A 22182-nucleotide genomic window follows, 5' to 3' on the forward strand; every position below is an offset into this window, starting at 1 on the left:
GATTATGATTTTCTCAGGGTATATGGTAGTTTTATTTCTAGTTTTTAAAGGAATAGCCGTACTGTTCTCCATACTGGCTGTATCAGTTTCTATTGCCACCAACAGTGCAAGAGGCTTCCCTTTTCTCCACGTTTCCCTTTTCTCCAGCATTTATTGTTTGTAGATTTTTTGTAGGTCTTTCCTTCTCTTGTGTTTTCTGCCCAGGGAAGTCCCTTTAGCATTTGTTGTAAAACTGGTTTGAAAAGTGAAAGTGAAAGTCGCTTCAGTTCAGTTCAGTTCATTTCAGTTCAGTCCCTCGGTCCTGTCTGACTCTTTGTGACCCCATGAATCGCAGCATGCCAGGCCTCCCTGTCCATCATCAACCCCTGGAGTTCACTCAAACTCATGTCCATTGAGTCGGTGATGCCATCCAGCCATCTCATCCTCTGTCATCCCCTTCTCCTCCTGCCCCCAAAACCTCCCAGCATCAGAGTCTTTTCCAATGAGTCAACTCTTCGCATGAGGTGGCCAAAGTATTGGAGTTTCAGCTTCAGCGTCAGTCCTTCCAATGAACACCCAGGACTGATCTCCTCAAGGATGGACTGGTTGGATCTCCTTGCATTCCAAGGGACTCTCAAGAGTCATCTCTAACACCACAGTTCAAAAGCATCAATTCTTCGGCGCTCAGCTTTCTTCACAGTCCACTCTCACATCCATACATGACCACTGGAAAAACCATAGCCTTGACTAGACGGACCTTTGTTGGCAAAGTAATATATCTGCGTTTCAATATGCTATCTAGGTTGGTGATAACTTTTCCTTGAAGAAAAAGCATTGATTGCTGAGGAAGGCTTTCTTATCTCTCCTTGCTATTCTTTGGAACTCTCCATTCAGATGCTTATATCTTTCCTTTTCTCCTTTGCTTCTCTTCTTTTCACAGCTATTTGTAAGGCCTCCTCAGACAGCCATTTTGCTTTTTTGCATTCCTTTTCCATGGATGGGGATGGTCTTGATCCCTGTCTCCTGTACAATGTCACAAACCTCTGTCCATAGTTCATCAGGCAGTCTATCAGATCTAGTCCCTTAAATCTATTTCTCACTTCCACTGTATAATCAAAAGGGATTTGATTTAGGTCATACCTGAATGGTTTTCCCCACTAAAAGTCACTTAATTGTGTCTAACTCTTTGCAACATCATGGACTGAATTCTCCAGTCCAGGATACTGAAGTGGGTAGCCTTTCCCTTCTCCAGGGGATCTTCCCAACCCAGGGATCAAACCCAGGTCTCCCACATTGCAGGCAGATTCTTTACCAGCTGAGCCACCAGGGAAGCCCATGATACTGAATTTTCTTAACTCTTGCTTCCTGTAAAGCATTTGATTTCTCCATCAAATCTAATCAAGAATCTTGCTGAGTAGAGTATTCTTGGTTGTAGTTTCTTCCCTTTCATCACATGGAATATATCCTGCCATTCTCTTATGTCCTGTTGAGTTTCTGTTGAGAAATCAGCTGACAACCTTATGGGATTTTCCTTATTTGTCTTTTTTCCATGTTGCTTTTAATATTTTATCTTTGTCTTTAATTTTTGTCAGTTTGTATGTATAGACTTTTCATGATAACCATTCTGGCTGGTGTGAGGTAATATCTCCTTGTAGTTTTGATTTGCATTTCTCTAATAATGAGTGACGTTGAACATCTTTTCACGTGTTTATTGGCCATCTATATGTCTTTTTCAGAGAAATATCTCTTTAGGTCTTCCACTCATTTTTTTGATTGCATTGTTTTTATTTCTGATATTGAGTTGTATGAGCTGCTTGTGTATTTTGAAGATTAATTCTTTGTCAGTTGCATTGTTTGCAATAATTTTCTCCCATTTTGAGGGTTGTCTTTTCACCTTGTTTATAGTTTCCTTTGCTATGCAAAAGCTTTTACGTTTAATTATGCCCCATTTGTTTATTTTTGTTTTTAAGAAAAGGCAAAACTTTTTATTTAAAAAACAATTTAAAAAACACTGCTGCTGCTGCTAAGTCACTTCAGTCGTGTCCAACTCTGTGCAACCCCATAGACAGCAGTCCACCAGGATCCCCCAGCCCTGGGATTCTCCAGGCAAGAACACCGGAGTGGGTTGCCATTTCCTTCGCCAGTGCATGAAAGTGAAAAGTGAAAGTGAAGTCACTCAGTCATGTCAAACTGTTAGCAACCCCATGGACTGCAGCCTACCAGGATCCTCCATCCATGGAATTTTCCAGGCAAGAGTACTGGAGTGGGAATACAACACTAGTCACTTCAAATTACCTTAATAGCTGAATGAGCTTAATTTATCTAAGCAGAGGAAGAAATTGAAGAAATGCAAATATTTTCATTTATTAATGGCCTTTAAGTAGATTGGATTGTGAAGATACTGTTCAGCTCATTTAAAGCAAATAAGACATTGAAATAGAAGTTCAATTATGCTGTATTTATTAATTGCTGAATGTTTTCCTTGGTTGCAGCAAATCATCAGTCATGTTGGAGTCTTTAGTTGTTACATGGAGGAGATTTTCAGTAGAGGATCTTTACTTATCTTTTTCAAAACGTAAGTACACTACCGATATCCCCTCAGTTCAGTTCACTCACTCACTCGTCTCTGACTCTTTGTGATGCCCTGGACTGCAGCACACCAGGCCTCCCCGTCCATCACCAACTCCCTGAGTTTGCACAAATCGCGTCAGTGATGCCATCCAACCATCTCATCCTCTGTTGTCCCCTTCTCCTCCTGCCTTCAATTCCCCCCAGCATCAGGTTCTTTTCCAATGAGTCAACTCTTTACATGAGGTGGCCAAAGTATTGGAGTTTCAGCTTCATCATCAGTCCTTCCAATGAATATTCAGGACTGATTTCCTTAAGGATGGACTGGTTGAATCTCCCTGCAGTTCAAGGGACTCTCAAGAGTCTTCTCCAGTACCACAGTTCAAAAGCATCAATTCTTCAGCGCTCAGCTTTCTTTATACTCCAACTCTCACATGCATACATGACTCCTGGAGAAACTATAGCTTTGACTAGACGGACTTTGGTTGGCAAAGTAACGTCTCCGCTTTTTAATATGCTGTCTAGGTATGTCATAACTTTTCTTCCAAGAAGCAAGCATCTTTTAATTTCAAGCCTGCAGTCACCATCTGTAGTGATTTTGGAGCCCCCAAAAATAAAGTCTGTCACTGTTTCCACATCTATTTGCCATGAAGTGATGGGACCGGATGCCATGATCTTCGTTTTCTGAATGTTGAGATTTAAGCCAACTTTTTCGCTCTCTTTCACTTTCATCAAGAGGCTCTTTAGTTCTTCTTTGCTTTTTTTGCAGTGTTGTGTCTTCTGCATATCTGAGGTGATTGATATTTCTCCCAGCAATCTTGCTTCCAGATTGTGCTTCATCCAACCCAACATTTCTCATGATGTACTCTGCATATAAGTTAAATAAGCAGGGTGACAATATACAGCCTTGACGTACCCCTTTCCTATTTGGAACCAGTCTGTTGTTTCATGTCCAGTTCTAACTGTTGCTTCCTGACCTGCATACAGATTTCTACAGAGGCAGGTCAGGTGGTCTGGTATTCCCATCTCTAAAAATTTTCCACAGTTTGTTGTGATCTACACAATCAAAGGTTTTGGCATAGTCAATAAAGCAGAAGTAGATGTTCTTCTTGAATTTACTTGTTGATTATCAACTTGAAGACATTTTAATTAAATCATAAAATTTAAATAGTTACACACAAGCAAACCTTAGTTTTTTGTGTTTTTTTTTCTGTTCTCTCTCTACAACTCTCTCTGTTACATTATCTCAAGAGTCCATGGGACTTCCCTACAATGTAGTGGTTAAGACTCCCTGCCTTCAATGCAGAGGGCACAGGTTTGATCCCTGATCAGGGAACTAAGATACCACATGCTGCGAGTCATGGCCAATATATAAATAAAGAGTCCATATAATATATTATGCTCACAGTCAAGTTTTCTATTAGCAAAATAACACAAAAATGTAATAATGTCGGTTGCTCCAACATTTGGGAGGAATGTTTACATGTGTGAGCTCCATTTTGGAACACTAACATTTAGCTGAAGGATTTATTGAAATGTCCTTCGACTGAATTCTTGGGAAAATCGTCTAAATTTTCCCAGAGCCCAGAATGTAAAAAAAAGGACAGAGTAAAATTAGTGAGAAGAAACTTGTGCAGATAACAGATAACATCACCAGTAAAGACTCTGCTCACTTTCGGCAGGTGGGAATGATACCAGCTTCACGTGGTTATTTTAAGATTAAATGAGTAATATATAGTAGAAAGAAAAAAATTGAGATTTTGTTTTCTTGTATTTGCCTCTTTTCTGTCCCTACATTTAAGATGATAGCAACTCTGCTTCCTTGCCTCAGGGGATGTTTGTGGCAAGGAAGAAAGCAGAAGTTGCTTTCAAAACACTTTCCTTCCTAGCTTGAAGTGACCACCCCAAATGTCTATTGAATAACATTTAGAGCCAGTAATCTGGTTTACGAATCTGGTTTAAAGTAGTGTACTAGATGGCTGGGGATTTGTTGAAACTACATCTGCATATATTATAGATCAATGCAAGTAGGAACATTTTCTAAATTTACTTTTATTCCAACTTCTAAAAACTGTTATTTCCTAATATTATGTAATTTAGTTCTATTTAGGTGGAGAAAGAGGAATCAAGCAAAGGGATTCTCCCAACCACTTTTGGGTGCTTCTGTGGAAAACAAAGATTTCATTGAGAATAAACAGTGATGCCTAAGCTAAAAGGATGAGAAAGAAGTCACTGGGCTTCTAGAGCAATGGGATATGCTCCCTGATCCCTGAAAGTGTCCCTAGAATGTGACAAGATTTCAGAGTGAATGGCTGAACGCCACAGTCAACCTAAGCCTGGAACTCCTACTACCCAAATGTGGGCATGCCTGAGGTTTGTTCTGTGCTGCGGTCTGAATGCTTATGTCCCCTCAAAATTCTGTAGGTCATATTGTTGTTGTTGTTCAGTCACTCAGTCGTGTCTGACTCTTGTGACCACATGGACTGCAGTACACCATGCTTCTCTGTCCATCACTACCTCCCAGAGCTTGCTCAAACTCACGTCCATTGAGTCGGTGATGCCATCCAACCATGTCATCCTCTGAGTGTGGTGTCATCTGCATATCTGTGGTTATTGATATTTCTCCCAGCAATCTTGATTCCAGATTGTGCTTCATCCAGCCCAGCGTTTCTCATTATGTACTCTGCATATACATTAAATAAGCAGGGTGACAATATACAGCCTTGACATACCCCTTTCCCTATTTGGAACCAGTCTGTTGTTCCATGTCCAGTTCTAACTGTTACATCCTGACCTGCCTTTCTCAAGAGGCAGGTCGGGTGGTCTGGTATTCCCATCTCTTTCAGAATTTTCCACAGTTTATTGTGATCCACACAGTTAAAGGCTTTGGCATAGTCAATAAAGCAGAAGTAGATGTTTTTCTGGAACTCTCTTGCTTTTTCAGCGATCCAATAGATGTTGGCAATTTGATCTCTAGTTCTTCTGCCTTCTCTAAATCCAGCTTGAACATCTAGAAGCTCTCGGTTCATACACTCTGGAAGCCTAGCTTGGAAAATTCTGAGCATTACTTTGCTAGTGTGTGAGATGAGTGTGATTGTGTGGTAGTTTGAGCATTCTTTGGCATTGCCTTTCTTTGGGATTGGAATGAAAACTGACCTTTTCCAGTCCTGTGGCCCCTGCTGAGTTTTCCAAATGTGCTGGCATGTTGAGTGCTACATTTTCACAGCATCATCTTTTAGAATTTGAAACAGCTCACCTGGAATTCCATCACCTCCACTAGCTTTGTTTCTAGTGATGCTTCCTAAGGCCCACTTGACTTCACATTCTGGGATGTCTGGCTCTAAGTTAGTGATCACACACCATCGATATTATCCAGGTCGTGAATATCTTTTGTACAGTTCTTCTTTGTATTCTTGCCACCTCTTCTTGATATCTTCTACTTCTGTTAGGTCCCTACCATTTCTGTCATTTATTGACCCCATCTTTGCATGAAATGTTCCCGTGGTATCTCTAATTTTCTTGAAGAGATCTCTAGTCTTTCCCATTCTATTGTTTTTCTCTCTTTCTTTGCATTGTTAACTTAGGAAGCCTTTCTTATCTCTCCTTGCTATTCTTTTCTTATAGCAGCCTAAATGAAGACAGCCCGAATGCAGTTTAATAGACCAGAGGCTGATCAGTTAATATATATTGACACATTATTTGTCATCATTTTACATTCTGTGCATATAGGAAGGAAGAAAACAATATGCCTGCCTTCAGTTAACTTGCATTCTAGTAGGGAGGGAAAAAGGAACACATTTCAGATGAATAAATCAATTTCAGTTCAGTTTAGTTCAGTCGATCAGTCGTGTCTGACTCTTTGCAACCCCATGAATCGCAGCACACTAGGCCTCCCTGTCCATCACCATCTCCCAGAGTTCACTCAAACTCATGTCCATCGAGTCGATGATGCCATCCAGCCATCTCATCCTCTGTCGTCCCCTTTACTCCTGCTCCCAATCCCTCCCAGCATCAGGGTCTTTTCCAAGGAGTCAACTCTTCACATGAGGTGGCCAAAGTATTGGAGTTTCAGCTTTAACATCAGTCCTTCCAAAGAATACCCAGGGCTGATTTCCTTTAGAATGGACTGGTTGGACCTCCTTGCAGTCCAAGGGACTCTCAAGAGTCTTCTCCAACACCACAGTTCAAAAGCATCAATTCTTCGTCACTCAGCTTTCTTCACAGTTCAACTCTCACATCCATACATGACCACTGGAAAAACCATAGCCTTGACTAGACGGACCTTTGTTGGCAAAGTAATGTCTCTGCTTTTCAATATGCTGTCTAGGTTGGTCATAACTTTTCTTCCAAGGAGTAAGCTTCAATTTAGCTACTGCTAAGTATTGTGAAGAAACAAATGAGGACAAGAGAGAAAATAAAAATTGTCTTAAGTTACTGGCAGTTAGGGGGATGTGAGGTAGGGAAGAAAAATTAGCTTTGATTAGTTAACAAGGAAAGTTCTAAGCTGAGATAGTGTCCAGTTTTGTGGTGCCCGACATTTATGCAACTTGGGTATTCCTGTTTAAGGAAAAGGTTATAAAATTACAAATACTCACATTAGATTCAGTTCAGTTCAGTCGCTCAGTCATGTCCGACTCTTTGCGACCCCATGAACGTCAGCACACCAGGCCTCCCTGTCCCTCACCAATTCCCAGAGTCCACCCAAACCCATGTCCATTGAGTTGGTGATGCCATCCAACCATCTTATTCTCTGTCGTCCCCTTCTCCTCCTCCCCTCAATCTTTCCCAGTATCAGGGTCTTTTCAAATGATTCAGCTCTTCGCATGGTGGCAAAAGTACTGGAGTTTCAGCTTCAGCATCAGTCCTTCCAATGAACACCCAGGACTGATCTCCTTTAGGATGGACTGGTTGGATCTCCTTGCAGTTCAAGGGACTCCCAAGAGTCTTCTCCAACACCACAGTTCAAAAGCATCATTTCTTTGGCGCTCAGCTTTCTTCACAGTCCAACTCTCACATCCATACGTGACCACAGGAAAAACCATAGCCTTGACTAGACAGACCTTTGTAATGTCTGTGCTTTTTAATATGCTGTCTAGGTTGGTCATAACTTTCCTTCCAAGGAGTAAGCATTTGTTAATTTCATGGCTGCAATCACCATCTACAGTGATTTTGGAGCCCAAAAAAATAAAGTCTGTCACTGTTTCCACTGTTTCCCCATCTATTTGCCATGAAGTGATGGGGCCAGATGCCATGATCTTAGTTTTCTGAATGTTGAGCTTTAAGCCAACTTCCTCACTCTGCTTTTTCACTTTCATCAAGAGTCTCTTTAGTTCTTCTTCATTTTTTGCCATAAGGGTGGTGTCATCTGCATATCTGAGGTTCTTGATATTTCTCCCAGCAATCTTGATCCAGCTCATGCTTCCTCCAGCCCAGTGTTTCTCATGATGTACTCTGCATATGAGTTAAATAAGTAGGGTGGCAATATACAGCCTTGACATACTCTTTTCCCTATTTGGAATCAGTCTGTTATTCCATGTCCAGTTCTAACTGTTGCTTCCTGACCTGCATATAGGTTTCTCAAGAGTCAGGTCTGGTGGTTGGTATTCCCATCTCTTTCAGAATTTTCCACAGTTTATTGTGATCCACACTGTCAAAGGCTTTGGCACGTTTTTTTTGAACTCTCTTGCTTTTTCAATGATCCAACGGATGTTGGCAATTTGATCTCTGGTTCCTCTGCCTTTTCTAAAGTCATCTTGAACATCTAGAAGTTCACAGTCACGTGTTGCTGAAGCCTGACTTGGAGAATTTTAAGCATCAGTTTACTAGTGTGTGAGATGAGTGTGACTGTGTGGTAGTTTGAGCATTCTTTGGACTTGCCTTCCTTTGGGATTGGAATGAAAACTGACCTTTTCCAGTCCTGTGGCCTCTGCTGAGTTTTCCAAATTTGCTTGCATATTGAGTGCAGCCCTTTCACAGCATCATCTTTCAGGATTTGAAATAGCTCAACTGGAATTCTATCACCTCCACTAGCTTTGTTCATAGTGATGCTTCCTAAGGCCCACTTGACTTCACATCCCAGGATATCTGGCTCTAGGTGCGTGATCCCACCATCGTCATTATCTGGGTCGTGAAGCTCTTTTTTGTACAGTTCTTCTGTGTATTCTTGCTGCCTCTTCTTAATATCTTCTGCTTCTGTTAGGTCCCTACCATTTCTGTCATTTATTTTGCAATGAATTGTTCCCTTGGTATCTCTAATTTTCTTGAGGAGATCTCTGCTGCTGCTAAGTTGCTTCAGTCGTGTCTGACTCTGTGCGACCCCAGAGATAGCAGCCCACCAGGCTCCCCAGTCCCTGGGATTCTCCAGGCAAGAACACTGGAGTAAGTTGCCATTTCCTTCTCCAATGCATGAAAGTGAAAAGCGAAAGTGAAGTCGCCAACTCTTAGTGACCCCGTGGACTGCTGCCTACCAGGCTCCTCCGTCCATAGGATTTTCCAGGCAAGAGTACTGGAGTGGGTTGCCGTTGCTTTCTCCTGAAGAGATCTCTAGTCTTTCCTATTCTATTGTTTTCCTCTATTTCTTTGCATTGATCACTGAGGAAGGCTTTCTTTTCTCTCCTTGCTATTCTTTGGAACTCTACATTCAAATGGGTGTATCTTTCCTTTTCCCCTTTGCTTTTCGCTTCCAGTCTTTTCACAGCTATTTGTAAGGCCTCCTCAGACAGCCATTTTCCATTTTTGCATTTCTTTTTCTTGGGGATGATCTTGATTCCTGTCTCCTGTACAATGTCATGAACCTCCTCCTTGGAAGGGACCTATTCAAGTGAGAGGCCCTGAAGTTTAACAGTGAATCTTCCCCTAGTTGGGACTTCAGCGTCAGGAAGCCAGCTGAAGGCATCATGCAGACTCAGATAGATGTTCCCGCGTTAACTTGTGTGTAATCATGGCTGTAGGACATGTAGTATCATCTCAGAAACTTGGCACACACCCTGCTGAGGTTAAAGGTCACCAGAAGGACTGATACAGAATTCCTTACTGGCCAGGAGTGTAGGATGAAATTAAATTATTTATAGAAATTTGGGCAAAATGCGTCTGTGAGATTCATTCCAGATACACATATAAAGAGTCTTGCATGTAGCTTGACATATAGTTCATTTTCTATTGGTGCCATAAGAAATTACCACAAACATAACAACCCCTAAGTTTACTATCTCACAGTTCTATAAGTCAGAAGTCCAGGTGGGCTCAGCTGGGTTCTAGGCTCAGGAGACCAAAAGCCAGGCATCAGCTGGGCTGGGCTCTTAGCTGGAGGCTCTTGGGAGCTCAGTTATTTTTCAGTTGCGGGACTGCTGTCCCCCCTTCCTTGCTTGTGGTGGACGGGGAACGCCTCTCAGCTCCTCGTGGCCTCTTCTGTTTCTTACACATGGCCCCTTCATCTTCAAGGCCGACAGCCAGTGTCAACTCCTCCTTGTAATTCACTTCCTCTCCTTGACTTTCCCTCTGTCGTCAACCTGAGAGAGGTGTCTGTTGGTTTCGAAGATTAGATATTCTCTCTATTTTAAGATCAACTGACCATATAATAGAACCTACTCATAATATCTTATCTACAGGTTCCAGGGATTAAAGCAGGAATATCTCTGAGGGACTATTTTAGAAATCTTGCCTGACACAGGGTTCTATAAATAATAGTTTCTTACCATCTTCCGTTTCACTGAACATTTCTTTATCATCTGCTATAATCCAAGAAGTAAGTTAAAGAAAGCGAATAAGACATTGCCCTTTAGGTTAAGGAGTTTATACCTTAGTAGAGGAAATTGATACTGAAATAGGTAATTTTAATACAATAATAAGAGCTGATACTTAGAATTTACAAAGGCCCATTCCTGTTATAAGCACTGCATGAACGTATTACCTTACAAGGCAAAGGAAGGGATACAGATAAAGGGAAGGGATACAGATAAAGTGGTGTGTGCTATTGAAGCACAGAAGAGTGTACTTTGGATTGGGGGTGGGGAGTAAGGGGAGGAGCAAACAGGCACAGCTTGTCAAGGAAATCTGAGAAGGCAGTGATACCTGAACTCACGTTAAGGAAGAGTAGGAATTGGTCAGGCACAAACAGATGTGTGTGTGTGAAGGGGAGGGGGAGGGAGCAAAGGGAGTGGGAATTTTGTATGTACAAAGGCTAAAAGAGGGACAGTTACATAGTATCAGAGCAAAAAACATCATTAAAGTCATAGCAGGATACAAACTGGAGAAACAATTTTATCACAGAAAGTCTTACCTACAAAGAAGGAGGGGCGTATCTATCATTAAAATGTGGGGATTTTTTAAAGGGTCACACAGTTATTCAGAGTAGCTCAAATAGGCCCAGATAAAATGGGAAGAAAGCTTATCTTTGGAACTTTTCTCTCCTCCCCAAGCATTTATCCTGTGACTCATTCTTGCTATTAGAGGTGTGATCAATCATTGGCATAAACTGAGAATTAAGATCTTAGCTAATAAGGCTTTAAAATGTGACCTATCTATTGCATTTTAAAAGAAAATTCTCAAATCCTGGAAAGGCATCAGGGCAATGAAGCCACCAAAGCCCTCAGATATCTAGACCAGACTGGGCAAAGCCTTTTCTTTCTATTTGAAATCTTAATTTGAATGGCAGCTGGACTTGTAAAGGAAAGCTAATGGGATAATGAGGACTGTGTGTCCTGCTATTTTCTTCCTCTGCTCATTTGTCCATTCTGATTGCATCTTGGAGCATTAGGCATATCCTACTGGGTTGTCCTCAGTTATGCTTTAGTCAAAAGTGTTTGGCTAGACTAAATGACCTCACAGTTCCTTGGAATTTACAGAGAAGATTTATTTCTACTGTACCATCATAACTTAAATATAAAAAGTGAATGAAGACTTGAAATACCACTGTTAAGATGATGGAGACTTGTGGTTAAAAATTAATACTAAAATTGGGAGAAACTAGATATAAAAGAATATGTAGATAACTAGTTAACTTCTAAGTTAAATGTATGTGTGTATATATATATATATATATATATATATACACATACATGCACCCTCAGTATAGTGAACAGCTCTTTTTTAATTTCACCTGTCTGGCATGCCTTTCCCCTTCTATTAATAGTGATGCATAGGTTTTCTTGGAAGAGAGGATTGTTTATTTCATGGGACAGTCTTGGAATCTTTCCTTGTCCAAGAGCAGACATGTGAACCAGTCAGGACTCTTGGTTACAAACAAGATACTTCCTATTTGTATTCAATTTTTATTGCTCTGCAACAAATTACAACAAATTCAGTGGCTTAATACAACACAGATTTTAAAATCATAGTTTCTGTGGGTCAGAAATTGGAACATTTTTGTTCCGGGATTTTTGAGGCTGAAATTGAGTCGTTGCTATTTGTACCCTCAACTGAGGCTTGGGGTCCTTTTCCAAGCTTGCTACTCATTGGCAGCATTCAGTTCCTTTAGTTGTAGAATGGAGGGCCTTATTTTCTTGCTTGCTGACAGCCAGAAACTGCTCTCAGCAACCAGAGGCTACCCTCAGGTCCTTGCCATGTGGCCCCTTCATAAACAGCTCACAACATGGTGTCCAGGCCACAGGAGAACCTCCCTCTAGGGAGGGCCCAGTCCCTCTCTGTAAAAGAGCTTTCCCTATTAATTCAAGCCCACTCAGGGTCATCTCCTTTATTTAAAAAAAATATTTTTTCATATTTAAAAATTTTAAATTAAAAAATGTCTTGTGGACTTCCCTGGTGGCACAGTGGATAGGAATGCACCTGTTCATGTGGGGCACATGGGTTCGGTATCTGGTCTGGGAAGTTTCCATGTGCCACGGAGCCCGAGCGCCACAACTACTGAGTCCACGCGTTGCAGCTACTGAAGGCCATGTGCCAGAGCCTGTGCTCCACATCAGGAGAAGCCACAGCCATGAGAAGCCCACGCGTGGCAGAAAGAGTAAAGCCCTCGCAAAACAACGAAGACCCAGGGCAGCCAAAATAAATAAATAAATAAAAATAAAAATAAAATTCTTTGGGTTAGAATATACATACTGTAAAATTTACCGTTCGAATCGTTTTCCAAGCATACAGTTTGCAGCACTAAGTGTTCCTCACTGCAGTGCAGCCACCATCATCATCCATCCACTGTCTTTCATTCTGAAAAACTGAAATTCTGTACACACTACACGGTAAATCTAGCCACCCCACCCCCAAGCCCCAGGAAACCACTTTTCTACTTTCCATCTTTATGAATTTTACTACTCCAAGTATCTCATCTGAGAGGAATCATGCAGTTTTTGTCTTTTTGTGACTGACTTATTTCACTTCAGTATCTTCACGGTTTATCCACGTTGTAGCATGTATCCAGGCCTTCTTTTTAAGGCTGAATGAGATTTCATAAATTTTGTTTATTCATCTGTGGACACTTGGGATGCTTCTACCTTTTGGCTATTGTGAATAATCTTGCTGAAATCATAGATATACACATGCACCTGTTTTAAATTCCTTGGGTATATAGTCAGAAGTGGAATTGCTAGATGATAAGGTAATTCTATTTTGAAATTTTTCAGCAACCATCATATTGTTCTCCATAGCATCTGTACCATTTTACATTCCCACCAAAAGGATAATCTGCTTTTGATTAACTTAGAATTAACTGATTTGGGTCATTAATTATACCTGCAAAATTCCTTCACCTTTTTCACATAACAATCACAAGAGTGACATCCACCATATTCACAGTTCTTCTCAATACTGAAGATGAGGGGATTACACATGGTTAATGGTTTATACCAGAGACATTTTAGAATTTTGGGGGGCATTTTAGAATTTTGCCCACCACAATTCCATAAGCAGAAAGGACATTTATGGAAAAGATATTGAATGGTTCCAGAATTAGTAAGAAGGCTGGAGAATGAACCCATAAAATGAGGAAGAAAATGTAAGCCAGGCAATAATAACAAACGTAGTCAAGATCACATTATAGGAAAACTCTCATAGAATGACATTGCTGGTGCCACCATCAGATAGTAATTGTTATGACAACTGTGGTAAACAACCTCCAAGGTGGGGCCCAGTGATCCTCTCCTTGTGGTATTCACACCTTCTATGGTGTTCTCACATCCCTGTGTTGCTCTGACTGACCAACAGCATTCAGCACAAGTAATGATCTGTCACTCTTAAGATTACGTAATAGAAGACGCTGCGGTTTCAATCTTGGTTGCTTGATTACTCGCTAGAACCACTCATTCTGTGGGACTTGGGCTATCGTGTAAATACACTTGGGCAGCATTTTGGAGAGGTCCACTTGGTGAGGAACTGAAGCCTCCAGCCAAATGAATGAGCCTCCTTGTAAGCAGATCCCCTGGCCCCAGTCAAGCCGGCACATAAATGACTGCAACTCTGGCTGCCAGCAACCTAAGAAGGACCTTAACATCTTTGAGGGTTTTAAGCCAACAAAGACAAATATGGGGAAGAGATTACATGTAGACGCAATGTCTAAACTATTTACCATCTAGCCCTCTACAGATAAGGTCTGCTGATCCTCCTACCACCATTACTGAAGACAAACTTACCAACATTTTCTCCAAATTCAAAGTCCTTGGTTTGAATGCTCAGTTAAACCTAGCTCAGGTGCTCAAGACTTACTGCTGAAGAACTGGAAGAGAGAATGTCTAGCCCCATGTAGCTTCTCTAGTGGGTGGCATGGTCCTTTCTCTCAACAAGACTCACAAAATGGGAATTGTCCCCAATTAAAAGGTGCTCAGATTCTAGGTAACCAATAGAAAAATGATTTAACTCCATCTAAACCAATCAGATTAGCTCTCCTAGCACTTAGCAAAGTTGATGTGTCCAGATGATTATGCCCCAAAGCGACTGTCCGGTATTCTTGTCATCATCTACATCAGTTCCTGTACTATTTGCTTTCTTAGCTTTTTTTTTTTTAATTTTGTGAACCATCCCATATCCTAACAAATTGATTTTTTTGCATAAAACTAGAGTCAGTTTCTGTGCTGGAATAAAGAACTCTGCCTGATAATAACATTATAGCTATTGTGTGAAGATCATCAAAGAAGAATTTCAAAGTTGTTAATAATATTTCACTTCTCCAGGACTTTCGTTCCACCAAGAGATATCTTTTCCCCATAGGACATAGTTCAGTATTTCAAACATTCACTTCTCATAAGCAAATGATATCAGAATATGTGTTTCTGAACACTGGCATAATGATAATAACGAGTAGACTATTATATTCTCACTGTGAAATAAGATTTTAAACTATGAAGAATACTCAATAATTTCTTTCCCTCAATTAGATATATAACTAGCTATTCTAGAATTTGTATATCAGAACTCAAATACCTCTTGTTTGTTAGCTGTCACTTATAATCAATTTATAAAGAAATCAGTTTATATCATTCATTTATTCAGTTGTTCAATGTAAAACATATATCCCCTTAAATCAACAACAATCAATAACTCAATTCTGTGATCAAACATAGCACCATAAATAATAGAACGGTCTTCACGATCAGTATTATCTATGATATATCTTTGCCAAAAAGGAATAGCTTGAGTCTAATCAACCATTTAAAATCAGATATCATTTTATAAAAAAAAAAGGTGGCAAGAAGAACATATTAAATTAACCATAAAAATTTAATCAGAAAAACCCAAATGTAGAATAGTCTATGGGAAAATTGGCTTGGTCTCTTAAAAAAAAAATCAATGTTGTAAAAAATTTTTAAAGTGAAAAATTTTAAATTGAAAGAGACTGAGAAATGTAACAACCAAATTAAACACGTAAAATTTGACTAGTTTCTAATCTGGAAAAAAAAAGTTGAAGTTGATTGTTGGGAAAATTTGAATATGGATTGGGTTTTAGATTGATATTAATAATTTTTTTATTTGTGTTCTAAGATGTGTGGTAATAATGTGATTACAAAATCTGTCCTTAATTTAAGGAAATGCATGTGTAAAATGTCATGATGTTGACAACTTCCTTTCAAATGGTTTGGCAAAATAAAAAAATAAACACAAGATGGTAACAGTTTTTGAATCTAGCTAATGGGTGTGTAAGTGTTTATTTTACTATTCTTTCAACTTTTTGTTAGAAATTTCTCATACTAAAATGTTGAGAAAAAAAATTGTTGTGAGAAAAAGAGCCTTTTGTGGGGAGACTGTGCTGGGATTCCCTAATGGGCCAATATCACTGTCCCAGAGGCATCTGGAAATGCAATGAGGATATTTTTGGTTATCAAAATATCTGGGGAGCATTGTGATTTGGTGGGGAGGAAGGTGGCAGGGATGCTAAATAACTTGCAATGTGAGGGAATTTTTCACTCAACAATTACACTTCTCAAAATGCCATTATCTCCCCTGTTGAGAAGTACTAAAAATAAACCAATCAGTAGCTCTTCATCCAAAAGTCTCCCATATACAATTCTAATGGATCTTCTTCAATCCGCAAAAAAAAAACAAAAATAAAAACAAAAACATGATAGAGTAATATTTATTTATGGTTTCAACTTTCTCATTTTCTTTTCGTTGGTTAATTCACTTTTTTTTGGTTTCACAATCGCCATTCCTTAAAAGCTGATCCTCTCAGAATGACCGCTGATGTCATTGCCAAGTCCAGTGAACGTTTTGCAGTATTTGACCATGATGAATACTTCTTCCTTCTTGAAAATTTCCCCTCATCTTTCATTACACAGTTCACCTCTGGTTTTCTTCTTAATTCTCTTACTACTTTTAACAGGATTTTATCCGTAGCCCTCTTTTGTTTCATCTAAGTTCTTTCCTCCGATCCCCACCTCAAGGCCAGATATGCATCTAAGTTCTATACTTATTTATACAATTGCTTATTGTTGTTTTAGTTGCTAAGTCATATCCTGGATTGTAGCCCCACGCGGTCCTCTGTCCACGAGACTTCCCAGGCAAGAATTCTGGTGTGAGTTGCCAGTTCCTTGTCCAGGGGCAACCCGCGGATCAAACCTGCCTCTCCTGCGTTGTCAGGTGGCTGCTTTACCACTGAGCCGCCAAGGAAGCCCATACAATTGCTTACTGACATGAAATACCTGGGCCTAACCATTATAAAATGGAATCTAACAGTTTCCCACGTAGACTTGGATCTACTTCATCCTTTGGGAACCTACTGTAAAGGCATCTATCCTAGGCGGTAAGGGAAGGAAGGGATAGCATAGGGATGGCTTCTAGAAGGAGATGACACTTCACTGTCGCAATTAATCAAGGAGGAATTGAATCAAGTATTTGAGGGGGAGATGCAGTGAGTTAGGGAGTAGACGCCAAAAGAACAGAAACAGAAAAAGCACAAAGGCAAATAAAACTACACTTCTCCTGGAAGTGAATGTAATTCACAACTGGTGAAGCTTACATGCTTTTTTGGCAGGAAGAATTGGTAGAGTTGTAAAGGTAGGAAGGAAATAGATCATGAAGAGTCATAGATGCCATATTAAGGAGTTTGGATTTTGTCCTATCAGGTCGGAGTTGGCAGATTGATTGCCCACAGACTATACAAGGGATGGCTCCTACCCTGTTTTTAAAAAGTGGAATTAGTTGTCAACATTTAAAAATTGAGAAGTTTCACAACTGAACCTGGACTTCTAGCCTGTTCTGAAGGTTTGGGAATTCTGGCCACATTTCCTTGAATTTGACAGGCTCTGCTGTCAGTGCTCTGCAATAGTCCCTATTGATCTGCTTTATTCAAATATCACTTATGTTACCTGCCTGGCCCCCGTGGCCGCTGACAATTGCTACTTTTGCTTCAGATGCTGGGCAGCCACTGAAGAAATGTTAGCAGGGAGTAGTATCATCAAATATTGGGTCAGAAAGATCATTCTAGAAGAAAAATAGAAGTTCGATTCTGGAGCATAGGAAAAGGAGCTGTAAAGAAATGAATCTATACATTCTAGAGCAGAGGTGGGTAACAGATTCATTACCTTGCCCAGAAACTGTTTACCCTCCGAAACACCTGGGTAGGTCAGAGGAGGCAAGAGCTTTTCAGGACTGGACTGACATTGGAGACAGCCTTCTCCAGGGCTGAGACCGTACAATGGAGAGGAGGGACCAGAAATAAACTTAACCATTGTCTGGGAGGTATAAAACATGGGAAGAGTGTAGGAGATTTTCTGAATAGGTAATGAATGATAGTCTAATTTTGCTTAAAAGTTTTTATCACACTTCCTAGGAAAAGATAAGTTCTCTTGCATTATTAAATAGATTTGCTTTTCAGAGTGATCAGTTCACTGGATGTATTTTCACGTATCCCTAGTAACTATACATCAGTAAATTACACCATCTCTGAGTAATAGTCTAGGAAAGAAAATTGAACATGAAGTGAGTGAACAATTAAAGTTTCTTGAAAAATGAGCCATGTTCAATTAAGCTCATCAGTTTATTTGTCTGTGTGTTTGTTTGCTTTAAGAATGTGGGACTTCCCTGCTGGTCTAGTGGTTAAGACTCCAAGGTTCTTACGCAGGGGGCCTGGGTTTGATCCCTGGTCCAGGAACTAGATCTCACATGCTGCAACTGAAGGTTCACAGGCTGCATCAAAGACTGAATATCCTTCATGCCACAACTAAGACCTGGTACAGCCAAATAAGTAAATATTTTTTAAAAATTTGGAGCTAGGTCAGAACAATGTAGAGAGACTGAGAGATACAAAGTTTTTCTGAGATGCCTTGCCTTGACAGGTACGTGATAGACACTGGATTTCTTAGCCTGACAATTTCTCCAATCAGCTTTCCATTTTCTTTTAGTATATTCCACATTATCCCTAGTCTCTATTTTTCCATTTTTTTCCTGTTCAGTTTGGTTTGTTGTGATCAACATAGTGACTTATTTTTTCTTCTTGTGTCTTTTGAGTTTTAGATATTTCTAGATTTCCCAAATGATATGACTTATACTTAAATCTCCAGTGTTATTACACTCTTTGTACATATGTTTAACCTCTGATTCATAAACTTTCATACATACATACACATATACTAATATATGTATATCATATATATGAGTTATATATAATTTCTCTTATTTTTAAAATTATTTCATTTTAATTTAATTCTATTTCACATTAATCCTTATAAATTTTATCTCCTTGTATCTTATTTTTAACTTTTATAGACATAATTGTATAACATGTTCTTCATACCAGTTTAATACTTATTTCATGATTGGGCTTCCCTGTCATCTCAGACAGTAGAGAATCTGCCTGCAATGTGAGAGACCTGGGTTAAGTCCCTAGGTTGGGAAGATCCCCTGGAGAAAGGAGTGGCTATGCACTCCAGTATTCTTGCCTGGAGAATTCCATGGACAGAGGAGCCTGGTGGGCTATCATCCACGGGGTTGCAAAGAGTTGGATACTGCTAACCAACTAATACACACACAGGGTTATCTGAGTAGCTAAAGAAGCTTGTATGTGTTCCATTCACACTTAATGGTTGTAAAAGAAAATATGAAATATATACTGAGAGGGGTGAGGGTTATATTTGCCAGATACACACACACACACACACACACACACACACATATATATACATAGGTAGGTGGGTAGATACATAAGATAGAAATACATGAAATTACAAATGAGAATATCTCTTTTTAATTAAATCCAAGTAGGCAATATGCTAAGGTTTTTCTATATGGGAAGGTAGCTGATTTTCTCTTTTCATTATCATAGGTTAAAAAGAAACCCTGGAATGGATAATAAAGGTAATTAATAAGGAATAACCATTCCTCTGCTATTTGCATAAGAGTCATTGCAGTGTTCTAATCCTTCAGGTATAAGAAATACGGGTACACCATCAGATGAGTTGAGATATGAGATGAAAGCTTGAAAACTGGTTCCTCTAGCATTGGTGTTGTACATGTATAACCACTCAGTGTTTCTACTGTGGCACTCTCTTAGGCTTGCTTTGTCTCTACCACTTCTGTCATAGTTCAACCCTGTGTAACTCATTTCTAGAGATAAAAGTATAGTTTATTGTAAAGATTTCTGGTATGTTATTGACTTAATTCTGAAGACAAACATTTCTTCTTGCCTAGGTAAAGGAAGAAAAGAGAAAAAGAGAGTATTACTATCTTGAATTGATGAAGTTATTCTCTATTTGGATTATGGTGGTGGTTACACAATAGTATCAGTTCAGTGCAGTTCAGTTGCTCAGTCATGTCTGACTCTTTGCGACCCCATGAACCACAGCACACCAGGCCTCCCTGTCCATCACCAACTCCCGGAGTTTACCCAAACTCATGTCCATTGAGTCGGTGATGGCATCCAACTATCTCATCCTGTGTCGTCCCCTTCTTCTCCCACCCTCAATCTTTCCCAGCATCAGGGTCTTCTCAAATGAATCAGTTCTTTGCATCAGGTGGCCAAAGTATTGGAGCTTCAGCTTCAACATCAGTCCTTCCAATGAACACCCAGGACTGATCTCCTTTAGGATGGACTGGTTGGATCTCCTTGCAGTCCAAGGGACTCTCAAGAGTCTTCTCCAACATCACAGTTCAAAAGCATCAATTCTTTGGCACTCAGCTTTCTTTATAGTTCAACTCTCACATCCATATATGACTACTGGAAAAATCATAGCCTTGAGTAGACGGACCTTTGTTGACAAAGTAATATCTCTGCTTTTTAAATATGCTGTCCAGGTTGGTCATACCTTTCCTTCCAAGAAGTAAGTGTCTTTTAATTTCATGGCTGCAATGACCATCTGCAGTGATTTAGAAGCCCCCCAAAATAAAATCAGCTACTGTTTCCAATATTTCCCTGTCTATTTGCCATTAAGTGATGGGACTGGATGCCATGATCTTCGTTTTCTGAACGTTGAGCTTTAAGCCAACTTTTTCACTCTCTTCTTTTACTTTCATCAAGAGGCTCTTTCGTTCTTGTTCACTTTCTGCCACTAGGGTGGTGTTATCTGCATACCTGAGCTTGCTGATATTTCTCCCGGCAATCTTGATTCCAGCTTGTGCTTCTTCCAGCCCAGCGTTTCTCATGATGTACTCTGCATAGAAGTTAAATAAGCAGGGTGACAATATACAGCCTTGACATACTCCTTTTCCTATTTGGAACCAGTCTGTTGTTCCATGTCCAGTTCTAACTGTTGCTTCCTGACCTGCATACAGGTTTCTCAAGAGGCAGGTCAGGTGGTCTGGTATTCCCATCTCTTTCAGAATTTTCCACAGTTTATTGTGATCCACACAGTCAAAGGCTTTGACACAGTCAATAAAGCAGAAATAGATGTTTTTCTGGAATTCTCTTGCTTTATCGATGATCCAGCGGATGTTGGCAATTTGATCTCTGGTTCCTCTGCCCTTTCTAAAACCAACTTGAACATCTGGAAGTTCAAGGTTCACATATTGCTGAAGCCTAGCCTGGAGAATTTTGAGTATTACTTTACTAGTGTGTGAAATGAGTGCAATTGTGCAGTAGTTTGAGCATTCTTTGGCATTGCCTTTCTTTAGTGTACATTTGTCGAAAATTATAGAACTGTACATGGAAAAGAGTGAGATTTACTATTGGTAAAAAAAAAATGGAAAGAGAAATGAATTAAGTTTTAAGACTGTCAAAGTTAAAACCAAAATAAAAAAATGCTGATAAAGTCACATTCGGTTGGTAATATTCCTGTTAAGGTAGTGAATATTACTAATATAACCATCAATATAGCTTAGTTATTCTCCTCTTTAAAACTTTGAAGAAAACAGATTTATTCTTAAAAGCCATCTTATGTTCAATCACTTGCTTTTCAGAAGTTTAAAGTTCAGTTAACAGTGTCCAACTGGTTAACTAAGTGCGGTGGAGAGCCAGACACCAAAATGGCCTCAGTGATTCTCACTGCCTGGGTTCATATTTCTGTGTAGTTTACACCCACCACCCAAAGGTCTGACCTGTGTAACCAACAGCATATTGAGGAAATCCCAGGGTGTTTCCTCTGTGATTCTCAAGGATCATTCACTCCGAGAGAAGCTATTTTGCTTTATACATAAATCTAGTACCTATCTTTTCATAGTGATATATCATGGATATGTTCCCACATCAACAAATGTAGGTCTACTGTACATGACTATCATTCTGTGTGCTTTATTTCATCAACCTTCTTTTCATGATTTTCATGTCTTGTAAATTTTCAGTCATAAAAATGCACAGTTGGACATATTTCATTCATCTTTCTTAAAGGAAAATTCCTGGAAATGGATTGCATAACAGAAGTTTGAGCTTCAAGTATATCAGTGAGTACCTATTTATTCATCATCAGACTATATTACTGCCTACGGGGACACAACAATTGTTTAGCTAATTTGGAACTGTTAATCTTTTAGCCATAATGAAGATGTACAACTATATTTCCGAAGTACTTCTAAGTCGCTCCACTGCCAAGTATTTCGAAACTGTTACTTAGTAAAGAAACTTCTGATAATCTTTGTGGTCTAAAGTTTTGGATAAACTCAATAAACTGTTAACCATCAAAGTGTTGATATCAATATCTGCCAAGGTTAAATACCAAACCAAAGTTGATTTTGTGGTAGCAGCTGTGCTAAGCATTAGTAATGTCTCTACCAGTGACAGAATGATTCTTTATCTTCGTAGTTTGGTTATCACGTATCAGAAGATGT

General features: G+C 39.6%; 1 long non-coding RNA gene across 1 annotated transcript; it reads left to right on the forward strand.

The window, feature by feature from the left end:
* The first annotated feature begins 2515 nt into the window (after positions 1–2515).
* LOC128047356 (uncharacterized) lies at positions 2516–21945 on the forward strand. Its single transcript, XR_008199337.1, has 3 exons — positions 2516–2554; positions 21746–21798; positions 21889–21945. It is a non-coding gene; the product is annotated as an uncharacterized LOC128047356 (long non-coding RNA).
* The last annotated feature ends 237 nt before the right edge of the window (positions 21946–22182 follow it).

This window comes from Budorcas taxicolor, chromosome 5 (genome assembly GCF_023091745.1).
Source record: "Budorcas taxicolor isolate Tak-1 chromosome 5, Takin1.1, whole genome shotgun sequence".
NCBI classification, from domain to species: Eukaryota; Metazoa; Chordata; class Mammalia; order Artiodactyla; family Bovidae; genus Budorcas; species Budorcas taxicolor.